The sequence below is a fragment of the Phascolarctos cinereus genome, unplaced genomic scaffold, assembly GCF_003287225.1.
Source record: "Phascolarctos cinereus isolate Bilbo 61053 unplaced genomic scaffold, phaCin_HiC Scaffold_2;HRSCAF=192, whole genome shotgun sequence".
Lineage (NCBI taxonomy): Eukaryota > Metazoa > Chordata > Mammalia > Diprotodontia > Phascolarctidae > Phascolarctos > Phascolarctos cinereus.
This window is the reverse complement of record NW_027555625.1, coordinates 328,213,394-328,220,998: the sequence shown is the minus strand read 5'-3', so window position 1 is coordinate 328,220,998 and position 7,605 is coordinate 328,213,394. Positions and strand designations below refer to the sequence as shown.

At 41.7% G+C, this 7,605-nt stretch overlaps 1 non-coding gene across 1 annotated transcript; it reads left to right on the top strand.

Moving 5' to 3' along the window:
• The first annotated feature begins 7,117 nt into the window (after positions 1-7,117).
• LOC144456101 (U6 spliceosomal RNA) lies at positions 7,118-7,224 on the top strand. Its single transcript, XR_013485002.1, has one exon. It is a non-coding gene; the product is annotated as a U6 spliceosomal RNA (small nuclear RNA).
• The last annotated feature ends 381 nt before the right edge of the window (positions 7,225-7,605 follow it).

Genomic DNA, 7,605 nt, shown 5'->3' with positions numbered 1-7,605 from the left:
GCCACTGGTCTGTTATTCTCTTGTGATCAAAAACACCCACACATGTCTATGTACTCCAGACTATACTATGACCGTAATCACTCATGACCCATCTTTCTCTAGGTCCCAGAAGTTATTTATGGCCCTAATACTAAGATCAGGTTCAAATCAAGAGTTGGGAAAAGACATCACTGATTTAGAGCTAAAAGGGATCTTGGAGATCATTTTACAAATGAGGAAACTGAGGCCCAGAGAGAAGTGATTTGCCCAAGGTTATACAAGTAGTATGAACATTCAGGATTCAAACTCAAGACCTCTGACCCTACATCAATCTTTCTATGAGGCAGAGGTGGGGAGGGAAGGCAAAAGTATGAAGAGGTGGTGGAATATTGTATGTGAGGAACTGAGAAAAGGAGACCAGTTTAGCTGGATCCCAGAATGTGGGTCCTGAAGGACTTTTGAAGCTGAATAGAGGGGTTTACATTTGATCCTAGAGGCAACATCACATCGAGTGAGCTTCCTACCATACTATGCTGTCTGCCAGCACAGCTCAGGAAGAGGACGTTCATCTGATCAATCGAACTATAATCACCAATATTAATGAATTGACATCAATAAACTTGGCAGGAGGACTCAGAAGGACCTGATTCTTCCCTCAATTTTAGGAGTTTTTTGGCTCAGCTTATCAGCAAGTGTAGACATAGAACATTAGTTAGGGCTGGAAGTAGCCACAGAGATTGCAGACTTTCAAAAGTGGAAGGAGTCATAGAGGCTATCTTGTTCAACTCATACCTGAATAAGGATCACCTTTCCAACAATGGGTCATCCACTCTTCCCTTGATGATTCTAGTAAAGTGGAACATCCTACCTCCTGGGAAACTCTAATCCCTGGGAAGTTTTCCATTACTTCAAACCTAAGTCTATCCCTGTGCAACTTCCATGGCCTTCTAATTCAGTTCTCTGGGACACACATAACCAGTTTAACTCCTCCTCCGTATGAAAACTCTTCATTTATTTGAAGAAAGCTATCATATTTCCCCATAAGTCTTCTCTTCTCCAAATTAACCACCCCCAGCTCCTCCAACCAATCCTCGTATAAAATTATCTCAAGGCCCCTCATTAAACAGGTTATCTTCCAATTTGTCAATGTTCATCTTAAAATGAAGCACCCAGATCCAAACACAATGCTCCAGATGTGCTCTGGCCAGGACAGAGTACTATAAGAGTGTAACCTCCCTAAGTCTAGATATTACATCTCTCTCCACGTAGTCAAAGATCTCATTGGCTTCTTTGTCTACCATGTCACACCATTGACCCACGATGTTGCCTAGCTGTCTCATAATGGTACAGTTGGGTATGTGAACCCAAATATAGGGCTTTACATTTACCTATTTAATTTCATTTTACTTAATTCAGTCTAATTTAATTTACTTTAATTTAATTTCGTTTAATTCTAACCTGTTGAGATCTTTTGGGATCCTGACTTGGATCCAATGTGTTAGCAATTCTTCCCAGCTTTGTGGCATCAGCAAATTTGATAAGCATGACATCTAAGCTTTCACACAATGACAATGTACAAGTCATTGATTTTTTTAAAATTGAACAGAACAAGACCAAGGACAGATCCCTGGGATCTTCCACTAGAGTATCCCACTTGCCATACTGAGAAGCTGGCATTGTCCCATTAATCACCTAAAGAGTAATGACACTTGTAGCCCAGTCATTCATACAGTTCCAAAACCACTTAACTGCACTATGTATGACTCAGCCAACATCTTTCTAAGTTGTTCACAAGGACAGTGTGAAAGACTTTGTCAAATACCTTGCTGAAATTCAGGTGTCCTGTACTGGTAGCATTGCCCTAATCTAGCAGTCTAATAACCCTGCCCCAAAAGGGAATGAAGTCAGTCTGCCATGACCTGTTCTTGACGAAGCCAATGGCAGCTCTTTCTGATTACTGCTTCTTTTCCTGGACGTTCACTAACAATTCCTTTAATAAAAATATTCCAGGATTTTGCCAAGAATTTAAGTCAAGTTCACATAGGCCAGTGGTTTGAAGAACTTACTTCATTCCTCTTTGGAAAAAAAAAAATCAGGCTATTCACTCTTCTTCAATCCTTTTACATTGCTCCCATTCTCCCTCTTTTTCAAACATCCCCCACATAGTTCAGCAATCCTATCTACCATTTCTTTCAGCTCCCTGGGAAACATTTATCCAGATCTGGTGACTTGAATTCACTTTTTTTCTCTTAATTTTTATTTTCTGTTCTAAATTCTCTCCCTCTCTCCAGCCCCTCCCCCCCCATTGGAAAGGCAAGCAATGTGATACCCACTATATATGTGAAGTCATATAAGAGAAAACTTCAGTAAGTTAAGAGTAACTCGTTTAGTTGTTTGGGGCTTTTTTAGGCAATTGGGGTTAAGTGACTTGCCCAGGGTAACACAGCTATTAAGTGTCAAGTTTTTGGTCTGAGGCTAGATGTTGAACTCAGGTCCTTCTGACTTCAGGGCTGGTGCTCTATCCACTGAGCTACCTACCTCTCCCCAAGCGTAACTCATTTAAAGAAATTAGTTCAAAATTCAAAATTGAAAAATGCCCAAATAAGTCACGGTATATGATTGTGATGGAATACCACTGTGCTATAAGAAATGACTAAGGGAACGGTATATAAAACATATACCAACATAAAACATATTTCCAAACTAGCCATGTTGGGGGAAAAGAGCAAGAAAAATAAAGAAAGTAAAAATATATATGGTTCAATCTGCACTCAGACACAATTAGTTCTTTGTCTGGAGGCAGATATCATTTTTTCATCATGAGTTCTTTGGAATTGTCTTAGATCACTGTATTGCTGAGAACAGCTAAATCATTCACAATTGATCATCATACAGTATTGCTGTTGCTGTGTTCAATGTTCTCCTGGTTCTGCTCATTTCACTTTACATCAATTCTTCCCAGTTTTTTTATAAGTCTATAAGTTTTCTCGAAGTCTTCCTAGGTTTTTCTGAACCCATCCCTTTAGTCATTTCTTATGAAACAGTAGTATTCTATCACCATCATATACCACAACTTGTTCAGGCATCACCCAATTATGAACACTGAACTCATTTCTTTAAATGAGTTGCTCTCTTGACTAAATGAAGTTTTCTCTTAATATCTCCTCACTTATCTTTGATTTCTATTCCCCATTAACAGCCATTTTTATTCTTTCTAGGACAAAAATCATTCTCTTTGGGAGAAAGAATGGAAGCAAAAATAGAGTTGAGTAGTGCTATTTTCTCTCCATTATCATTGTCCAATCTTCCCATTTTACAGAAGAGAAAATCGAGGACCAGAGAGGCAAAATAACCTGCCCAAGGTTACAGAGCAAGTCAGTGTCAGAGCTAGGGCCAGAGCCCACGTCTCCTGACTCCCAGTCCAAGACTCTTCCCATTGCACCAATGTCCCAGATTAAGAGTTGAAAGGAATAGACAAGAGCCACTATTATTTCTATACAGTTCAACTTGATTGGGTTTAGAAGGACAGGAGTATGAAAATAAGAATGAAGACTTCTCTGACATGAGGGATGTGGCAAATGAAAGATGAAATGAGGAAAACCAAGGCTGATCTTCTGAGCCTATCAATTTATTAGGCAATGTATGCCAGGGCCACTAGGTGGCACGGTAGACAGAGCACTAGCTCTTGAATCAGAAGGATCTGAAATCAAATCCAGCCTCAGACACTTACTAGTGGGTAACCCTGGGCAAGTCGTTTAACCCCAATTGCCTCACCCCCAAAAAAAAGGCCATGCATGCCAATTGCCTAACAAAGCTGGACCTTGAATACAGGGGGAGACTGACTTTCATACATTAAAAACGATTAATCAAATAAGACCGATTAATGAAAAGAAAACGATACATTAGGTAATCTGATTTATAATTGGATGAAAGATGAGGGACTTTCCAAGTTGGGAGGGAGAAAGAGAACAGGTGTAATTCCCTGAATCAAAAAAGGAGGTGTCCCACTCCCACCAAGTGTCTGTACACAAAGGAACGTGGACACAATAACTGACTGACCAGTGTGGGGCCAGTTTTCAGATAAGACTGTTGGGTTGCTTGAGATATACAATTGTGAGAAAACTCCTTGCATTAATCTTTGGATCTGACTTTCTGGTCAGCATAACCTAGTTCCTTAGTTAAGGGTCTCTAAATAGCTGGTGCTGGGGGCAGCTAGATGGCACAGTGGAGAGAGCACCGGCCCTGAGGTGGGAAGGACCTGGGTTCAAATCTGACCTCAGACCAAACACTTGACACTTGCTAGCTGTGTGACCCTGGCCAAGTCACTTAACCCTAATTGCCTTTAAAAAAAAAAAAAGCAGGTACTGCTGGTCCAGTTTCTAGTCATGCAGGGCTAGGTTCAAACAATGCAATAAGGTTTTCTCCCAGTTCCCACAACTGAATAAAGTTTCTCACAAGACAGAATTTGGACTAGACCCATAAATGAATAGAAAAGGAACAGATCTATCTCCAGAATTGAGTCACAAGGTGGGATTCAGTTTGGTTCACGCAATCCCCACAAGTAACCACTTGCTGTCCTAATCTCCTCAATCCCCTCAGAGAGAGAAGGGTCTGTACCTTATGGGAAGAAGTCACAGGATCATGGAGCAAGAAGGGGTCTTAGGTGTCATAAATTCCAATTCTCTCTTTTTATAGATTTGGAAACTCAGGGGTTAAGTGACTGGCCCAAGGTCATGTGGCTAGTAAATGGGAAGGCTGAGATTCTAACTCAGATCATATCTTTCCAAAGACAAGTTTCTTTCTGCTATGCCACAGCTGCTAGCACCAATAGAATCTCTCAATAAAATTTGCCTTGTAGAGAGAAGCAGCCTCCAGGAAGACCTAGGTTCAATTCCTGTCTCTAATAAATATTTATTGTGTGACCCCATCAAGTCACTTAATTTCTCAATGCTCTAGGCTCTGCAGAGCAATGGCTGCTCTGCATTGGTACAGGAAATTCCCAGTACTGCTGCAGTTCCCACCAAACAAAGCATATCTTCTAAAGTGTTGGTGCTCCCGGAACCTCTGACCCAAATAAGGTTTGTCCTGATCCCACCTCACAAAGGGAGTAAAGGACTTGGTGGTTATGCCTATGACAGGTGGCCTGAGCATATGTTAACAGCAGAAGAAGGTGACCTTCTCCAAGCCACAGACGATGAAGAGCCCCCAAGCTGAGCAGGGATGATGAGCCATTGCACTCTGATTCCTGAAAAGCAGAGAGTTTCCTATCTTGGGGGTGGGATTTGTGGTCCCACTCCTGCCTGAGCAAAAATTCACTCATTAAAATCCCCAACACAAGCAGTCAGGCTACTTTGACCCTGGGGAACTGTGGCCTGGACCTGCCAGGGGCCTACCAAGCTCCTACTAAGGAGACCCCTGGGGCCGCCCCATCCCTGGAACCTGCCACCGCTGATGGCCCCGACTATGCCAGATCAGGCTCAAATCAATTTTTAAATGAAATCTGAGAAAGTAATGACATTCCTCGCAGAAGCTATCTCAGACAATTCTCATCTCTCCTGTCAAGCAAATGAATTCCTGGTGCCAAGGCCTTGAGACTCTTCCCCAAACATGCAATCATTCACATAAAAGAGAATGCTCAGATAAAACCCATCACAGGGCTTCCAGAAGGAAAACCAGTCTGTCCCCAAATAATTTTGAAAGACTTAAAAATTCTGAGACCCAAGGTGAAACATGTTACCTACTTCTTCATAGTTAGATGATAGAGTCAGATTACAGATTAAGACATATTTCTTGGACATGGCCAATGTAGGGGTTTGTTTTTGCTTGACTGTACAGATTTGTTATGAGGGTTTTGGGAAGGAAGGAAGAGAGAAGGAAGGAAGGAAGAAGGAAGGAAGGAAGGAAGGAAGGAAGGAAGGAAGGAAGGAAGGAAGGAAGAAGAAGAAGGAAGGAAGGAAGGAAGGAGGAGAGAAGGGAAGGAGGAAGAAAGGAGGAGAAAGGAAGGAAGAGAAGGAAGGAAGAAGGAAGGAAGGAAGGAAGGAAGGAAGGAAGGAAGGAAGGAAAAGGAAGGAAGGAAGGAAGGAAGGAAGGAAGGAAGGAAGAAAACCAGTCTATCTCCTGGGATCTGGTTCTATGGCCAACATGGGGCTAAACTGCATACCTGTTGCTCCTCTGCATTACTCCTCAAATACTTAGCCATACATGCATGACTTCTGGATTTCCAGCCTCCTCGCCTATAAGACCTGCAGTAATGTAGTCCTGAATCTTTGTAGACTGACAACCTTGCAGTCCTTGAGCCTCCCGTCAGCCCCAAAGTCTGGAAGGCTGAGCACATCTTATAGGATGTAAGAATAAAGAAATCACATTTTCCTACCCATTTCCTCTACTCCAGCTATCAAGGGAAGCCATTGGGGACTGTGTGAGCCTTCCCTGTGGAGGGTAGGAGAGAGATTGGCAGGAGGAAAGAACAGATGTAATTACATGGGAGGGACTTGTGAGTCCCGAGGTCCAAATAGTTGGGAGAGCAAGGTGCTGCCAAGGCTGGGCTTATTTCCCAGAAGTGAGAGGTTGACAGAAGTTTTGAGCACAAGGGGAAAAATTCATTATGAGGTCCTTTTGGACGCTGCATGAGAGCTAATAGACCCTGAGACCTCAGACCAGACAGAGGAGCTCTAGTAGCATCCTCCCACCTCTGCCTGGGATATTGAAGACAATAGGGGAGGATAACGAGAGGGCTTCACAGAGGACCTGAGATACAGTTTCAGCGGCTGGTAGCTATAAAGAAAAACATCCAGGCACCATCTGCTGGGAACTGAGGAGAGATACAGATAGAGTGATAAAGCTGATAAGACAAGGCCTGGGAGACCATGATAGTCTCCATAGATAGCAGCAGCAGGAGCAGCACCAGGTTGTGGGGGTGACAGCAGTGACAGAGAACAGTAAAGGGAACGAAAACCTGGACAGAAAGAAATCCCAGGAGACTATGGTAACAGGGAAGTCTTAAGACACAAACACAGGAGAAGACCACACTTTGAAAACATCTACAAGCAAAGCCTCAAAGAAAAATGAAGATTGAACACAAGCCCAACAAGAATTCCAAAAACAGTTTGAGAAAGTTTTTTTTTAAAGAACAAAAAAAGTGCTCGCTTCTGTAGCGCATATACTAAAATTGGAATGATACAGAGAAGATTAGCATGGCCCCTGCATGAGGATGACACACAAATTCATGAAGCATTCCATATTTTTTTTACATTTTTTGATGTATTGATCAGTTTTGCTGATTTTTTTTCCTTTTCCAATTTTCCCCCCTCCATAACAAATATTTATTATATGGGATGGCTCTCTGGAGGAGGAATACTGGGAGAAATTCTGGTGATGGGGGGGAGAAATAAAATATGCTTTTAAAAAGGCTAAAAAAAAGAACCAAAAAGAAAAGATTTAAAACCCAAATAAGAGGAGTAGGGAAAAATTAGAGTTTTGCAAGAAAATTATGAAAAGATAGTTAATAATTTAGAAAATTAGAAGAACATGGAACATATTATCTATCAAACTTAAGGACAGGAGAACAATTTATGAAGAAATAAGAGATAGAGAACAATAGACGTTGTTATCCATTAAAATGGATAA